Genomic DNA, 18,347 nt, shown 5'->3' with positions numbered 1-18,347 from the left:
CCAAAGAAATCGCAGGGATGGTCTCCTTCAGAATGGACTGGATGGATCTCACTGCAGTTCAAGGGACTCTCAAAAGCATCAATTCTTCGGCGCTCAGCTTTCTTCAGAGTCCAAATCTCACATCCATACATGACCACTGGAAAACCATAGCCTTGACTAGGACCTTTGTTGGCAAAGTAATGTCTCTGCTTTTGAATATGCTATCTAGGTTGGTCATAGCTTTTCTTCCAAGGAGTAAGTGTCTTTTAATTTCATGGCTGCAGTCAGCATCTGCAGTGATTTTGGAGCCCCCTCAAAATGAAGTCTGACACTGTTTCCCCATCTATTTCCCATGAAGTGATGGGAACAGATGCCATGATCTTCATTTCCTGAATGATGAGCTTTAAGCCAAACTTTTCACTCTCCACTTTCACCTCATCAAGAGGCTTTTTAGTTCCTCTTCACTTTCTGCCATAAGGGTGGTGTCATCTGCATATCTGAGGTTATTGATAATTCTCCCGGCAATCTTGATTCCACCTTGTGTTTCTTTCAGCCCAGCAGTTCTCATGATGTACTCTGAATATAAGTTAAACAAGCAGGGTGACAATATACAGCCTTGATGTACTCCTTTTCCTATTTGGAACCAGTCTGTTGTTCCATGTCCAGTTCTAACTGGTGCTTCCTGACGTGCCTATAGGTTTCTCAGGAGGCAGGTCAGGTGGTCAGGTATTCCAATCTCTTTAAGAATTTTCCAGTTTATTGTGATCCACACAATCAAAGGCTTTGGCATAGTCAATAAAGCAGAAATAGATGTTTTTCTGGAACTCTCTTGCTTTTTCCATGATCCATCGGATGTTGGCAATTTGATCTCTGGTTTCTCTGCCTTTTCTAAAACCAGCTTGAACATCAGGAAGTTCACGGTTCACGTATTGCTGAAGCCTGGCTTGGAGAATTTTGAGCATTACTTTACTAGCATGTGAGATGAGTGTAACTGTGCGGTAGTCTGTGCATTCTTTGGCATTGCATTTCTTTGGAATTGGAATGAAAACTGACCTTTTCCAGTCCTGTGGCCACTGCTGAGTTTTCCAAATTTGCTGGCATATTGAGTGCAGCACTTTCACAGCATCATTTTTCAGACTTTGAAATAGCTCAACTGGAATTCCATCACCTCAACTAACTTTGTTCGTAGTGATTCTTTCTAAGGCCCACTTGACTTCACATTCCAGGATATCTGGCTCTAGGTGAGTGATCACACCATCGTATCTTGGTCATGAAGATCTTTTTTGTATAGTTCTTCAGTTAATTCTTGCCACCTCTTCTTAATATCTTCTGCTTCTGTTAGGTCCAGACAATTTCTGTCCTTTATCAAGCTCAACATTGCATGAAATGTTCCCTTGGTGTATCTAATTTTCTTGAAGAGATCTCTAGTCTTTCCCATTCTGTTCTTTTCTTCTATTTCTTTGCATTGATCTCTGAGGAAGCCTTTCTTATCTCTTCTTTCTGGTCTTTGGAACTCTGCATTCAGATGCTTATATCGTTCCTTTTCTCCTTTGCTTTTTGCTTCTTTTCTTTTCACAGGCATTTTTAAGGCCTCCTCAGACAGCCATTTTGCTTTTTTGCATTTCTTTTCCATGGGGATGGTCTTGATCCCTGTCTCCAGTACAATGTCACGAACCTCATTCCATAGTTCATCAGGTACTCTATCTATCAGATCTAGGCCCTTAAATATATTTCTCACTTCCACTGTATAATCATAAAGGATTTGATTTAGGTCATACCTGAATGGTCTAGTGGTTTTCCCTACTTTCTTCAAGTTAAGTCTGAATTTGGTAATAAGGAATTCATGATCTGAGCCACAGTCAGCTCCTGGTCTTGTTTTTCTTGACTGTATAGAGCTTCTCCATCTTTGGCTGCAAAGAATATAGTCAGTCTGATTTCGGTGTCAACCATCTGGTGATGTCCATGTGTAGAGTCTTCTCTTGTGTTGTTGGAACAGGGTGTTTGCTATGACCAGTGCATTTTCTCTTACCAGTGCAAAACTCTATTAGTCTTTGCCCTGCTTCATTCCGTATTCCAAGGCCAATTTGCCTGTTACTCCAGGTGTTTCTTGACTTCCTACTTTTGCATGCAGTCCCCTATCATGAAAAGGACATCTTTTTTGGGTGTTAGTTCTAAAAGGTCTTGTAGGTATTCATAGAACTGTTCAACTTCATCTTCTTCAGCATTACTGGTTGGGGCATAGACTTGGGTTACCATGATATTGAATGGTTTGCCTTGGAAACGAACAGAGATCATTCTGTCCTTTTTGAGATTGCATCAAGTACTGCATTTCAGACTCTTGTTGACCATGATGGCTACTCCATTTCTTCTAAGGGATTCCTGCCCACAGTAGTAGATATAATGGTCATCTGAGTTAAATTCACCCATTCTAGTCGATTTTAGTTCGCTGATTCCTAGAATGTCGACGTTCACTCTTGCCATCTCCTGTTTGACCACTTCCAATTTGCTTTGATTCATGGACCTGACATTCCAGGTTCCTATGTAATATTGCTCTTTACTGCATCAGACCTTGCTTCTATCACCAGTCACATCCACAACTGGATATTGTTTTTGCTTTGGCTCCATCTCTTCATTTTTTCTGGAGTTATTTCTCCAGTGATATCCAGTAACATACTGGGCACCTACTGACCTGGGGAGTTCTGCTTTCACTGCGATGACGCACAGAACGTGGGCGGCTGCGACAACGTGCAGAGCATGGCTGAGAGGAGCTACTCCACATCCAAGGTCAGGGTCGGCAACCGGGAGTAGCTACCCCAGGTCCGAGATCAGGGACGGCAGTCAAAAAGAGTTATCCCACGTCCGATGTCAGGGGCGGCAGTCTATTAGAACTACCCCACATCCAAGGTCAGGGGCAGCAGCCAAGAGGAGGTATGCTGCGTCCAAGGTCAGGGGCGGCAGCTGAGAGTGCCAGGCTGTGACAGTGCAGGAGCAGCCGAGAAGAGCTACCCCTGCCCGAATCCAGGGCTGGCGGCCGGGAGGAGCTGCCCCAAGCCCTAGGCCAGGAGCGGCAGTCAGGAGGAGCGACCCCACGTCTAAGAAGCGGTGGCTGAGTGGGCACTGGAGGGCCTAGAAGAGCTATTCCATGTTCAAGGTCGGGAGGGATGGTGGTGAGGAGATACCCCTCGTCCAAGGTAAGAGAAACCCAAGTAAGATGGCAGGTGTTGCAAGAGAGCAGACATACTGAAACCATAATCACAGAAAACTAGTCAATGTAATCACACTAGGACCACAGCCTTGTCTAACTCAATGAAACTAAGCCATGCCCTGTGGGGCCACCCAAAATGGGTGGGCATGGTGGAGAGGTCTGACGCAATGTGGTCCACTGGAGAAGGGAATGGCAAACCACTTCAGTATTCTTGCCTTGAGAACCCCATGAACAGTATGAGGCATGCATATTAGGCTATAAACTGATAATCTAGGGTTGGGGTAGAGTAATAAAGTGAGTTGGAGGAAAGTACAGGGAGAAGGAGTAGGAGAAAGGAAAAAATAATAGCAATATTTGCAGGCAGAGCTTTGAGTACATGTATCAGTATAAAGTGAAGTACTCAACACTAAAATGCTATGGAAACAAGCCATCAACTATGTGGAATGAATATAGTTTGAGACACACAGAGGAGGGTTTAGAACATTTAGAACTGTTGCCTTAAGCCCAGAATAGCTTGGGGGCTCATTTGTGTTTGTGCTGTGTTTAGTCACTCAGTTGTGTCTGACTCTTTGTGACCTCATGGGCTGTAGCCCACCAGGCTCCTCTCCATGGGGATTCTCCAGCAAGAATACTGGAGTGGGTTGCCATGCCCTCCTCCAGGGTATCTTCCCAACCCAGGGATCAAACCTAGGTCTCCCACATTGTGGGCAGATTCATTACTCTCTGAGCCACCGGGGAAGCCAGTATATTTGATAACAAAAGAGGTGATGAAGGGTCGGCCAGCAAAGAAAAAGTGATTTTTGCCCTCGAGCTATTAGGGTCAATCCTTCCAATTCATCCTCACAGATTCCACAAAAGGAATATCTAGGGAGTTAAAACAGAAGCCACTGGAGAGCTTTCTATGGTCTACTAAGAGCTAGCACTACCAAAGGAAGAAACCCATTGCACCTCCAATCTAGCCATATTTTGGGATTCCCAATGTATGTTCTTAGAAACCTCATGCTCACAAACTTCGTTTGTGCTTAGTTTTGTATATTATAAATGTATAACTTCCCTAGGGAAAAAAAAAAGGTACTAGAAGAAGAAAAATGACTTAGATTCATCTAACTTTGACTAGTTATATTTTAAATATGCTGATACTGTGAAAGGTATTAAAGTTATTTTTCATTTTGATGATATTAAGTAGTACTAGTCATTTTTTCCCTTTTTTCTGATTGAATAAATAAATTTTGAATTAAAATATTTATTGGAGTATTAGTTCATCTACAAATTTGTGTTAGTTTAGGTGTACAGCAAAGTGATTCAGTTATGCATATGCATATATTTATTCCTTTTCAGATTCTTTTCATATTAGTTATCACAGAATATTGAGGAGAGTTCCCTGTGCTATACAGTAGGCCCTTGTTCGTTATCTATTGTATATATAGTAGTGTGTGTATGTTAATCCCAAACTCCTATTTTATCCTTCCACACCTCCCCCCCCACACACACACACACATTTTCCCTTTGGTAACCATAAGTTTGCTTTCAATATATGTAAATCTGTTTCTGTTTTGTAAATAAGTTCACTTGTATCAATTTAAAAAAATTAGATTCCACATATGACTGATATAATATGGTATTAGTCTTTCTCTGACTTCATTTAGTGTCCTAATCTCTAGGTCCACCCATGATGCTACAAATGGCATTATTTCATTCTTTTTTATGGCTGAGTAATATCTCATTATACATACCTTCTTTATCCAGTCCTCTGTCAGTGGACATTTAAGTTGCTTCCATGGCCTCATTATTGTAAATAGTGTTGCAATGGACATTGCACTGTATGCACTTTTCAAATTACGATTTTCTCTGGGTATATGCCCAGAAGTGAGTTTGCTGAATCGTATAGTAGTTCATTTTTAGTTTTTTAAGGAATGTACATACTGTTCTCCAAAGTGGTTTTACCAAATTATATTCCCACCAACAGTGTGGGAGGGTTCCCTTTTCTCCACAACATCTTCAGCATTTATTCATTGTAGAATTTTTGATGATGGCTATTCTGACTGGTGTGAGAGGGTATCTTCTTGTAGTATTGATTTGCATTTCTCTAGTAATTAGTGACTTTGAGTGCCAGAGTCCAGCTCCAGCAGCCAGGGATTCAACCTGAAGGGGTGAACAGTGTTGGCGAATGAGACAGCCTTTAAATTTTTCTTTTGGACTGCCTCTTTATTCCAAGTTTAAGATTCTCTTTTATACTTTTACAAAAACATTAGGCCAGAGGTTTGACATTTTCAGTTCCCCCTCTCTCAGATTTATTATCTCCATAAATCATTGTTGCTCTTCAGAGTTCCTGCTTCAGTGATTCTCTCAGAATCAGCCTTATCATCTATTATCTACCTCTTCTAATGTGTCCTATAGTTAACTTGTGATTACACTGTAACTCATGCTACATACCTCAGTTTACTACTTATCTTCATAAATCCTCTTTGCCCCTAACATCCTGTGCTCACTATCTCTTAAAAAGGCTTCTAGCTATAGTGTCTCTAAAATTTCCTAACTTCTATAAGCTATAGTAAAATATGCTAACTTTACAACATTCCTTAAATCTTTAACTTCTAGCTATTTTTATTATTTCTAAGCCCCAAATTCAGTAAACTCCTTTGCCATAAACATTCTCTTCACAAATAGGCTTCAGATATCAATCCCTCCCATGGCCTCAAGCTACGGCCTATGTGCTCATCCTGGAACACTCTTTTGTAAAAGTACTTGAACAAATGTCAATGATTAACTTTATGAATTATTTTCTGAGCAATGCTGCAGAAGGCTTTGTGCCTTCTCATGCTCCTTTCAAGAACAATAAGCACCTTAATATTCCTTTTCAGTCAACTCAGCTGAGGAGAGGAAAAGACAAGTCAGAATTACAAGGCCTAACTTCTTCATCCCAGAATCTGTGCCTGCGGAATGAGGAGAGGGGGCTGGGGACCGTGCCTCCATTTTTTCAGTAATGCCTAATGTGGCTCCCAACATGTCCCCCTTTTTTATTTTTTAGAGCATAGGTATGAAACTCAGTAGACAGAGCAGAGACACTTCGGCTGAGTATTCTGATAAGGCATGGGGCCATCACACAAATCATAACTAACAGGCATAAGCACAAGGCTGCATTAATCATTATTGTAGAAAAGGATCCATGGGAAAGATACCCCTCCAGATTTTCAAAGAGGGAATTAGAAAGCCATTAAGAGGAAAAGTCAGACTCTGCCTGCTTCATATTCTGAATATCCTGATGTAACTTAAAAATATCAATACTAAAATCTGAATGATTCCAGACACCTAAAATATGATTTCTAATGTGTTCCCAAGAGTGCATGGACTCATTCACTTGTAGAGGGGTAACACATATCCATTTAAATTCAGCATGGCACCTTAAAGACAATTTAATTTTTAAATTTGTAATTTCTTGCCCCATAAGCAGAACTGCTTCTTCTAAAGCATTGACCTTATTTTCTATTTTCTTATCTATAATTTCCTGCATAGTGAGAGCTATGGAGACATTTTTGGATAGCTGATCTACAAACGAGGCCATATGCACTTCTTTTGACAGGGCAACAACAGAAACCATAAATGATGCAATTATGGCAATCAAGGCAGTTATTCCCACAACCAGAGCTGCAATGAATGTCTTAGGTTGAGAAATTAAGCCATTAAGTTCATATAAAACTTTCAATGCATAATCATCAAACCATTGTCCCTCTAATTTTACAGGAACCATCAAATATGGTGGCTGCTTTACAATCATCACAGCCTTATAATTATTATAATCATTCCCTTCAACACAATTTGATATAAAACAATTCAGACATATAACATTGTAAACAGTTTCTCCTTCAGACACTTCCAAATCACTGATTTCTGGCCAACAAAAAGGCATAGTGAGAATGTACGCAGGCCCGTACAATATATCGTTGTTCATTTAAAGGTCTATGTAAAATCACAGGTGCCATAGCAGCCAATGCTTTCCATAACTCAGGCTGCATGGGACCCGTTCCATCGAAGCTCACTAAAGGAGGAACCCATCCATTAGCATGCCATGTAGTAATTACTAAAGGCATAGGGAGAAATGAATTATTCCATGTGGACCTATAAGGCTCTACATAAATCAAGCCCCATCGTTGATTCGAAAGATAGGGGCACCCCCATTCGGTCAGAAAATGTCTGATGACAGCAATGGGAATGGATAATTTTATGGGGTACATGCATTCTTTCCAATGAGGAAAGCCAGAAATTCTGCTCATGCTTTCCCAGGCCTATAGTCCTTGTTCATCAGAGTCCGAGGTGGGGAGTGCACAGCTCGGATAGTCCTTTAAATGAGGGGCTGCCTTTTTAAGGCATCAAATAGTCTTTCTTGTGCCCCGGCATCAGCAGCTGTAAAGACCAAAAGTCTCTCTTGCCATCGCTTCACGGAGAATCAGTAAGCATGCCTTAAAAGGAAGTGCTAACGCATCCATTCAAAACTGGAGCTGCTTCTTGTAAAGAGGAAAGTATGGCAAAGCAAATAGGTGGGTAAACGGATACGTCTGTAAAATTGAAGGGAGTGCTGACCACTGTTTTAACATTATTAGGATAGATAGAAGCCCTGCCCCAAAGAAGAGTATCATTAAGAAAAACACGAATGGGCTCATTCATCCAATCAACAGGCTAGAAAGAAGGTGGATTAGGCAAATAGGCCCAGTGAACTTTTTCTGCGCTGGAAGGCCTCAGCTGACAAGCCAACATAGCAAGCATAGCCACAAACATTACCATAGGAGTGGCTTCATGTCTCCCCCTTTCTATTAATTCTTGAGCCTGCTGAGCGGGACGTTTCAGCTGGCCCCAAGTTGGTACCGTGCTGGAGGTGGTTCTTTAAACGTGATGATGGTGACGAGGTGGGGCAGAATGCAGCTGAACTCGATCAGCATGTCTCTCCTGAAGCGCCAGGTCCTGAAGCGATGTACTAGTGGTGAAGCCTCAGGTCCTGAAGCGATGTACTAGCCGTGAAGCTTCAGGTGAAGGGTTATTCACCCTTTGGCATTTCCTTGGCTCACTCAGGTCTGGACTTGACAAGCTTCTGGTCTCCCCATCTTTTTTCAGTACCAGATTCCAGGACTTCAGGGATTTCAGTAACCTCAGGGGTCCAAACAGGAGAAGTGGAATCCTGTGGAAACACACAAGCATACCCTCTCCCACAAGTTAGCAGTGTATCTGGCCCTCTCCATTCTCCTGTAAGGAGGTATTTTCACTTAACCAGAGGCTGAGTTGTAGCCCATTCAGGAGTCCAGTGTCTCGTCAATGCAGTCTGTCCCTGTGTGTCCATGTTTAACTGATTAATTACTAACAAAGCATGGTGTAAAACATGATGTGGAGAGGAATATTTAAATTCTCCCTGTCTTAATTGAAGTATCTGACTTTTTAAAGTCTGGTGCACCCTTTCCACTATGGCTTGGCCTTGGGGATTATAAGGTATTCCTGTTGAATGCACTATGGAAAATTGCTGACGAAAATCTCTTAAAAGCAGCAAAAGTATACGCTGGGGCAGTATCTGTTTTTATCTGTTCGGGGAGTCCTATTTGGGAAAAGCATTGAAACAAGTGCTGAATTACATCTCTTGCTGCTTCACCTGATCTAGCAGAGGCTATAATAACATGTGAAAAGGTATCCACAGTAACATGCACAAAGGACAGTTTTCCAAAGGCCAGGATATGAGTTACGTCCATTTGCCAGAGAGCATTAGGCCTAAGGCCTCGGGGATTTACTCCTAATGGTGGAGATAGATTAAATGTTGGGCAATTTGGACATAACTATTTGTCTAGCTGCTTCCCTAGGGATATGAAATTCATACCTTAAACCAGCTGCATTTTGATGATGAATTTTGTGAGAATTTTTGGCCTTGTCAATCTTTTCATGTAAGTTTGAAGCGATTACTTTAGTTAATGCATCTGCTAAAGCATTTCCTTCATGCAAAGGGCCAGGCAAGCCAGAATGTGCTCTAATATGTCCCACAAAATATTTTTTTTATCTCTATGTTTAATCTCTTTCTGTAAATCAAATAACAAGGAGAAGATGGTAGTTTTATTTTCTGGAATATTAGCAATCTCGATATGAGGAAACAACCTTACAATATATTGGCAGTCAGTCAAAAGATTGAAGATACGGTCTCTCAAATGTTGAAAAGCCCAAATAACCGTCCTTAACTCAGCTCTCTGGGCCGATGTCTCTTCACTTACCTGAACGTGGGATTTTTCATCAATAACTGTGACTGCTTTACCATTAGAGGAACCATCTGTGAAAACTAAAATTGCCTCTTTCAGAGGTTGAATAGAAAATTTTTTTCGGAAAAATCACTGGATGTTTTTTTTTGTGTGTGTGTGTTGTTTTGTTTTGTTTTGTTTTTAATGCAAAAGAGGGCTTGAGGGCAAATGAAACAAAATTTACCCCTGAAATCTATCAGGGCAACTTGTTAATCATCAATATTTTGTAAAAGAAATTGCAGTTGATCCTTATTGAATGGAATCACTATATTTGCTACTTCTTTCCCAAAAAGTTCCACACTTCTTTTTCTTCCTTTTATAATTAATTGTGCCACCAAGCAGGGAAAAGATAAGACTATTTTTCTTGGGGTCACTGGTAGCTGGAGCCATTCCAATGGGCCTTCTTGCCACAAGCATCCTGTAGGTGTATGCTCTGTGGCGAGAATAATTAAATCCCATCCTCTAGTAATATTAATCCTAATTAAATGATCATTTAAAGCTTCATCCACTTTAACAAGAGCTGATTCGGCCTCACTAGTCAATTCTCTCTTAGAACTGGGATTAGCATAACCTTTTAAGCAATCAAACAGAGGCTTTAAATCTGCAGTGGTCAGTTATAAATGTGGGCGTATTCAATTCATATCCCCTAATAATTTCTGGAAATCATTTAAAGTTAGTAAATGATCTCTCCACAGCTACAAAGGGGCATGACTTACGTATGGGTGTTTAATACCCTCCTTAGATAAGAAAAAGGAGGATTTACTACTTGGATACAATCTCAAAAACGACAGAATGATGTCTGTTCATTTCCAAGGCAAAACATTCAATATCATGGTAATCCAAATCTATGCCCCAACCAGTAACACTGAAGAAACTGAAATTGAAAGGTTCTATAAAGACCTACAAGACCTTTTAGAACTAACACCCAAAAAAGATGTCCTTTTCATTATAGGGGATTGTATGCAAAACTAGGAAGTCAAGAAACACCTGGAGTAACAGGCAAATTTGGCCTTGGAATGCAGAATGAAGCAGGGCAAAGACTAATAAGAGTTTTGCCAAGAAAATGCACTGGTCATAGCAAACACCCTTTTCCAACAACACAAGAGAAGACTCTACACATGGACATCTCCGGATGGTCAATACTGAAATCACATTGATTACATTATTTGCAGCCAAAGATGGAGAAGCTCTACAAAGTAAACAAAAACAAGACCAGGAGCTGACTGTGGCTCAGATCATGAACTCCTTGCTAACAAATTCAGACTCAAATCGAAGAAAGTAGGGAAAACTGCTAGACCATTCAGGTATGACCTAAATCAAATCCCTTATGATTATACAGTGGAAGTGAGAAATATATTTAAGGGCCTAGATCTGATAGATAGAGTACCTAATGAACTATGGAATGAGGTTCGTGACATTGCACAGGAGACAGGGATCAAGACCATCCCCATGGAAAAGAAATGCAAAAAAGCAAATGGCTGTCTGGAGAGGCCTTACAAATAGCTGTGAAAAGAAGAGAGGTGAAAAGCAAAGGAGCAAAGGAAAGATATAAACATCTGAATGCAGAGTTTCAAAGAATAGCAAGAAGAGATAAGAAAGCCTTCTTCAGAGATCAATGCAAAGAAATAGAGGAAAAGAACAGAATGGGAAAGACTAGAGATCTCTTCAAGAAAATTAGAGATACCAAGGGAACATTTCATGCAAAGATGGGCTCGATAAAGGACAGAAATGGTATGGACCTAACAGAAGCTGAAGATATTAAGAAGAGGTGGCAAGAACACACAGAAGAACTGTACAAAAAAGATCTTCACGACCCAGATATTCATGATGGTGTGATCACTAATCTAGAGCCAGACATTCTGGAATGTGAAGTCAAGTGGGCCTTAGAAAGCATCACTATGATCAAAGCTAGTGGAAGTGATGGAATTCCAGTTGAGCTGTTTCAAATCCTGAAAGATGATGCTGTGAAAGGGCTGCACTCAATATGCCACCAAATTTGGAAAACTCAGCAGTGGCCACAGGAATGGAAAAGGTCAGTTTTCATTCCAATCACAAAGAAAGGCAATGCCAAAGAATGCAAAAACTACCGCACAGTTGCACTCATCTCACATGCTAGTAAAGTAATGCTCAAAATTCTCCAAGCCAGGCTGCAGCAATACATGAACCGTGAACTTCCTGTTGTTCAAGCTGGTTTTAGAAAAGGCAGGGGAACCAGAGATCAAATTGCCAATATCCAGTGGATCATGGAAAAAGCAAGAGAGTTCCAGAAAAACATCTATTTCTGCTTTATTTACTATGCCAAAGCCTTTGATTGTGTGGATTGGAATAAACTGATAAATTCTGAAAGAGATGGGAATACCAGACCACCTGACCTGCCTCTTGAGAAATCTATATGCAGGTCAGGAAGCAACAGTTAGAACTGGACATGGAACAACAGACTGGTTCCAAATAGGAAAAGGAGTACATCAAGGCTGTATATTGTCACCCTGCTTATTTAACTTATATGCAGAGTACATCATGAGAAATGTGGACTGGAAGAAACACAAGCTGGAATCAAGATTGTCGGGAGAAATATCAATAACCTCAGATATGCAGATGACACCACCCTTATGGCAGAAAGTGAAGAGGAACTAAAAAGCCTCTTGATGAAAGTGAAAGAGGAGAGTGAAAAGTTGGCTTAAAGCTCAACATTCAGAAGACTAAAATCATGGCATCTGGTCCCATCACTTCTTGGGAAAAAGATGGTGAAAGAGTGGAAACAGTGTCAGACTATTTTGGGCTCCAAAATCACTGCAGATGGTGACTGCAGCCATGAAATTAAAAGACGCTTACTCCTTGGAAGGAAAGCTATGACCAACCTAGACAGTATATTCAAAAGCAGAGACATTACTTTGCCGACGAAGGTCCGTCTAGTCAAGGCTATGCTTTTTCGAGTAGTCATGTATGGAAGTGAGAGTTGGACTGTGAAGAAGGCTGAGTGCTGAAAAATTGATGCTTTTGAACTGTGGTGTTTGAGAAGACTCTTGAGAGTCCCTTGGACTGCAAGGAGATCCAACCAGTCCATTCTGAAGGAGATCATCCCTGGGATTTCTTTGGAAGGAATGATGCTAAAGCTGAAACTCCAGTACTTTGGCCACCTCATGCAAAGTGTTGACTCATTGGAAAAGAGTCTGATGCTGGGAGGGATTGGGGCAGGAGGAGAAGGGGACGACCGAGGATGAGATGGCTGGATGGTATCGCTGAGTCGATGGACGTGAGTCTGAGTGAACTCAGGGAGTTGGTGATGGGCAGAGAGGCCTGGCGTGCTGCGATTCATGGGGTCACAAAGAGTCGGACATGACTGAGCAACTGAACTGAACTGAACTGAACTATCTGGAGCTATCTTTAAACCCCAGCTTTCCAAGGCCTCAGTCAATTCAGATAAAGTTTGTTGTAACAAGGTTCTGTCCTTATTAGCTTCCAAAATTTCATCTATATAATGTATCAAATATAGATCTTTATACTTTCTTCTAACATTTTGCACAGCTTGGTCTACACATTTCTGACACAACATGGGTTATTTTTCATTCCCTGAGGCAAAACCTTCCATTGAAACCTTCTATCATTTCAGTTCAGTTCAGTCACTCAGTCGTGTCCGACTCTGCGACCCCATGAATCGCAGCACGCCAGGCCTCCCTGTCCATCACCAAGTCCCGGAGTTCACTCAGACTCACGTCCATCGAGTCAGTGATGCCATCCAGCCATCTCATCCTTGGTCGTCCTTCTCTTCCTGCCCCCCAATCCCTCCCAGCATCAGAGTCTTTTCCAATGTGTCAACGCTTCGCATGAGGTGGCCAAAATACTGGAGTTTCAGCTTTAGCATCATTCCTTCCAAAGAAATCCCAGGGATGATCTCCTTCAGAATGGACTGGTTGGATCTCCTTGCAGTCCAAGGGACTCTCAAGAGTCTTCTCCCACACCACAGTTCAAAAGCATCAATTCTTCGGTGCTCAGCTTTCTTTACAGTCCAACTCTCACATCCATACATGACTACTGGAAAAACCATGGCCTTGACTAGATGGACCTTATTCGGCAAAGTAATGTCTCTGCTTTTGAATATGCTATCTAGGTTGGTCATAACTTTTCTCCAAGGAGTAAGCATCTTTTAATTTCATGGCTGCAGTCACCATCTGCAGTGATTTTGGAGCCCCCAAAAATAAAGTGTGCCACTGTTTCCACTCTTTCCCCATCTATTTCCCATGAAGTGATGGGACCGGCTGCCATGATCTTTGTTTTCTGAATATTGAGCTTCTATAGGGCTGTTCAAAATTAGCTGAAGGCAAACTGCTTACAGTCTTGGACGGCCAGGGGATTGGTAATGAATCAATCCTGTAGATCTATAACTATCACATTATATTGAAAAGGCACAGTCACTGGGGAAGGGAGGCCCAGCTGAAGGGCCCCCATGTCTTCCATAGTTGCATTTATAGCTCTCAAATCTTGTAACAATCTCCATTTTCCTGATTTTTTTCTTAATATCAAAAATAAGATTATTCCAGTGGCTATTAGAAGGCTGGATATGGCCGGCTGCCAGTTGTTCCATAACTAAATCCTCAGCTGCCTGTAACTTTTTGGCTATTAAAGGCCATTGCTCCACCCATACTGGATCATCAGATTTCCAGGTAATAGGGTTGGCAGCAAGAGCAACAGCGTCTAGGATCAATTTGAATATCCCAGACCCTCTCTATTCTTGTTGGGAACCACCTTTAATGGTGAAACAATTCCCTGCTGATCTTTACCAAATGCCTTATCAGGATCATAACTCATTTGCTGCATTTGATTAGTAACCTTTTCATCTGGGCTATATAAATGCATTTCCAGCTGAGATAATATATCCCTCCCCCACAAAGAAAAAGGTAGTGAAGGAACCACATATGGACAAAAAGTGCCTTGTGCCCCCTTCTCATCTGACCATGTCAAAATTTGTGAGTTCTTAGCAACTGAGGGCACTGACCCTATTCCTACCAGGCTGGCACTGGTCAAGCGTGTCGGCCAGGATGAGGGCCAATCTTTTCCAGCAATGCAAGAGACATCTGCTCCAATATCTAACAGTCCTGACATTTTATTTCCTTGAATTAAAAGATCTTTTAAAGTCCTAGAAGCTGTAATTCCCTGCACCCAAAAAGCTAGATCACTAGATCCAAATCCTCTGGGGCCCCTATCTTGAGAATTCAAGGTTTTTCCTGTCTGATAATAAGGTAAAAGCAAAAGCTGTGCTATTCTTTGACCTTTATTAATTTGCACAGTTTTGGTAGGCAGCGAGATCAAAACTTTAATTTCCCCAGTATAATCAGAGTCTACTACACCAGGCACCACCGAAATTCCTTGAAAAGAAAGCGAGCTACACCCCAGCACAAGTCTTACAATGCCTTCGGGTAGGGGGCCAACCACCTTCATTGGAATTGGAGTAACTGGCACGCCAGGGGTTAATATTGCTGTAGTGGTTGGAACTGAGGTCCAGTCCTAAACTACCTGGGGTTGCTCTGAGGAGTTCTGCAATACAGCTGCCCCTATTGTTGTCTGAGGCCGGGGCTACCCCTGCTGCCCATTTCCCTTAAACTGGGAAAAATTACCTCCCTGTACTTGGGGGGTGAGCATAGTCCCATCCTTTTGAAATTTAGATCTGCAGTCCTTTGTCCAGTGATGCCCTTTCTGGCATCAGGAGCAAAGTGCCTTTGAGGGGTTGGTATTAGTTTGTATTGGCATGGCCCGTTGTCTCTGCCTGGCAGGACATTGCCGGCAAAAATGCCCCATTTGGCCACAAGAGATTTTTTTTTTTTTTTTTTTTTTTTAAATTTTTTTTTTTTTTTTTTTTTTTTTTTTTTTTAGCCTGGGTGAGGCTCCCCTGAGGGAGTTTTCTCCAAGGAGCAGGCTCTGTATATTGTGCATGCCTCTGCTTTAAAAGCTCCTTTGTTTAAAAAAAAAAAAAAAAAAAAAAACCTCTTTATCTTTCTCAGCCTTAGGCAATGCTCTGGGAGACTTTGGAGGCAAAGTGGGGAACTCCTGGGCCCTGGGAGGTGCAAGCGGAAGTGGCGGTGGACGCCTTAAATCAGAAAGTGGTGGATAAATTTTTTAAGGTTTGCATAGAGGGGGAGGGGGCTCACCAGGGGCCCCGGCTGCAGCGTCCTGTAAGCCCTCTCCTTCCTCGGGAGGTAAAGCACAGTCTCCCTTCTTTTTTTTGTCAATGGCAGAAAACGTGATCTGCGCAGAAGGTGGAGACCCACCACCCACCGCTATAGCCTCCTCCATAGGCTATCTAACAGCCTCATGACGGGGGTCCAGGACATTTCTAATCATATTCCACAGAGAAAAGGCATGTACAGGAACCTTTTCTGGCCCATGCAAAGTATAAAGCAAACGTAGAAATTTAGACAGTCTCCTTGTGGTTACTTTAACGCCTCTATGGGCTAACATATGAAGTAATATTTCAACAAACATTTGTCTATTCTTAGATGCAGAGAAACTCATTCTTCTAGAGAATATTTTTATTGATTCTGTACCCTCCTCACCCTGCCTAAACTGCAGAGGAGAGCCGTCCACCCACAGGTACGATCCTGACCATCCCGCGTTACAATCTCAGATTACTTACTCTTTAGTGTCCCCTGTTTTGGGTGCCACTTGCCAGAGTCTAACTCCAGCAGTCAGGGATTCAACCTGAAGAGGTGAACGGTGTCAGCGAATAAGAAAGTCTCTCAATTTTCTTTGGACTGCCTGTTTAACCAAAGTTTAAGATTCTCTTTTATACTTTTACAAAAGCATTTAAATACATTCCTTCCAGCAGTGCAAAAGGGTTCCCTTTTCTCACACTCTCTCCAGTATTTATTGTTTTTAGATTTTTTGATGATGGCCATTCTGATTAGTGTGAGATGATACCTCATTGCAGTTTTGATTTTCACTTCTCTAGTATTTAGTGATGTTGAACAGTTTTCTATGTGCTTTGGCCAATGGTATGTATTCTTTGAAAAAAAAATGTCTATTTAGATCTTCTTATTTTTATTGAGTTGTTTGCTTCTTTGATATTGAGCTACATAGGCTGTTTGTATATTTTAGAGATTAAATCATTGTTGGTTGCTTCATTTGCAAATATTCTTTCATCCTCTGGGTTGTCTTTTTGTTTCGTTTATTGTTTCTTTTGCTGTGCAGAAGCTTTTAAGTTTAGTTGTGCTGTGCTTAGTTGCTCAGTTGTGTCCGACTGTTCACCGTCTGAGCCACCAGAGAAGCCCTAAGTTTACCTTTACTGTCTGAGCCACCAGGGAAGCCCTAAGTCTAGTCCCATTTTTACATTTTTATTTTTATTTTCATTACTCTAGGAGGAAGATCAAAAAAGATCCTGCTGTGATGTTTGTCAAAGAGTGTTCTGCCTATGTTTAACTCTAAAAGTTTTAGAGTGTCCAGCCTTATATTTAGGTTTTGAATCCATTTCTAATTTACTTTTGTGTATGGTATTAGGGAGTCTTGTTTCATCCTTTTACATATAGCTGTCATGTTTTATAGCACACATTATTGGAGATACTGTCTTCTCTTCACCATGCATTCTTGCCTCCTTTGTCACAGATTAGGTAACTATAGGTGTGTGGGTTTATCTCTGTGCTTTCTATCATATTCTGTTGATCTGTATGTCCATTTTGTGCCAGGACTATACTGTATTGATTACTGTAGATTTGTACTAACTATAGCCTGAAGTCAGGGAGCCTGATTTCCCCAGTTTTGTTTTTCTTTCTCAAGATTGCTTTGGCTATTCATGGTCTTTTGCATTTCCATACAAATTGTAAATTTGTAAATTCTAATTCTCTATAAAATGTCATTGGTAATTTGATTTGGATTGCACTGAACCTGTAGATTGCTCTGGATTGTATAGTCATTTTGACAATACTGATTCTTCTAATCAAAAATATGGAATGCTTCATAAATTTGCATGTCATTCTTGCACAGGGCCTATGCTAATCTATATTGTTCCAATTTTACTATATGTGCTGCCACAATGATCTTGATGTGATATCCTTGTGTGGGAGCGTCCCTATACAGTCTGTTCACAGTTTCTTCGGTGGGAAAGCTGGATCTGAAGTGAACATGGGTCATATCTTTCCCCTGGGTGTGCTGCCAGTTGGCAAGCGGTGAGGCTGGAGATGGAACAGCTAGAATCATGGTCAAGTTTGACCTGGGGCACCTCTTCTTTGCAGTGGCCAACACCATCCTATCAGTAGAGGGGTTGGATTCTATGTTCCTGGAGCATAAGCCCTGAGCTTTTGACCCATGCTGGCTCTGTTCCCTCTAAATGTGTGCCCTCCACCTCCCAGCATCATCACCCTCACTCCAAAGGGGAGCAGTGCTGAAGTAAGAGGGTCTGATACAGGTACTTGGCATGGATTAAGCATGGGTTGTAGTGGCCCTGGCACCAGATATCCAGTCTACTCCCAAAATAAGCACCAGAAATGATTGGTTGCCCCTGCCCTGTTCATATGTCTTTCTGAGTCTGAGCCACTTGTTTCTTCACAATTGTGCACTCCTCTCAGCCACTATATTCCTTCACCATGGAGCAGGAGGAGCCAGAGCTGGCATGTAGCTCAGGCTGGGGCACATACCAGGGCAGTGGGGAAGGGTCAGCCATGATCCTGGCCAATTTCAATCTTCTTATTCCTCCTTATTTTGGGATTATATAAATGTGTATATACCCTTTATGAGTGGTGTCTAGTTTCTTACAGTCCTGCTTTCAGTCCCACTTGTTTTCAAATTAAGGAGATTTGTACTATCAGTGTTCAACTCCAGGACTGGGGTGCTTAATATGAGGCTCAAACTTCTTATTCTCCAGAGAGAATCTTCAAGCCTGTATAATCACTTTCCTCTTCTGTGTCCCCTCCAAG

The 18,347-nt window shown here is 41.6% G+C and overlaps 1 pseudogene; it reads right to left on the bottom strand.

Annotated features, from left to right (window-relative positions):
* Positions 1–17,373: 17,373 nt before the first annotated feature.
* LOC120882667 lies at positions 17,374–17,466 on the bottom strand (annotated as a pseudogene).
* Between the last annotated feature and the right edge of the window lie 881 nt (positions 17,467–18,347).

The sequence above is a fragment of the Oryx dammah genome, unplaced genomic scaffold (genome assembly GCF_014754425.2).
Source record: "Oryx dammah isolate SB20612 unplaced genomic scaffold, SCBI_Odam_1.1 HiC_scaffold_23, whole genome shotgun sequence".
Taxonomy (NCBI): Eukaryota; Metazoa; Chordata; class Mammalia; order Artiodactyla; family Bovidae; genus Oryx; species Oryx dammah.
The sequence above is the reverse complement of the archived record's forward strand: the minus strand, read 5'-3'. Positions and strand labels throughout refer to the sequence as shown.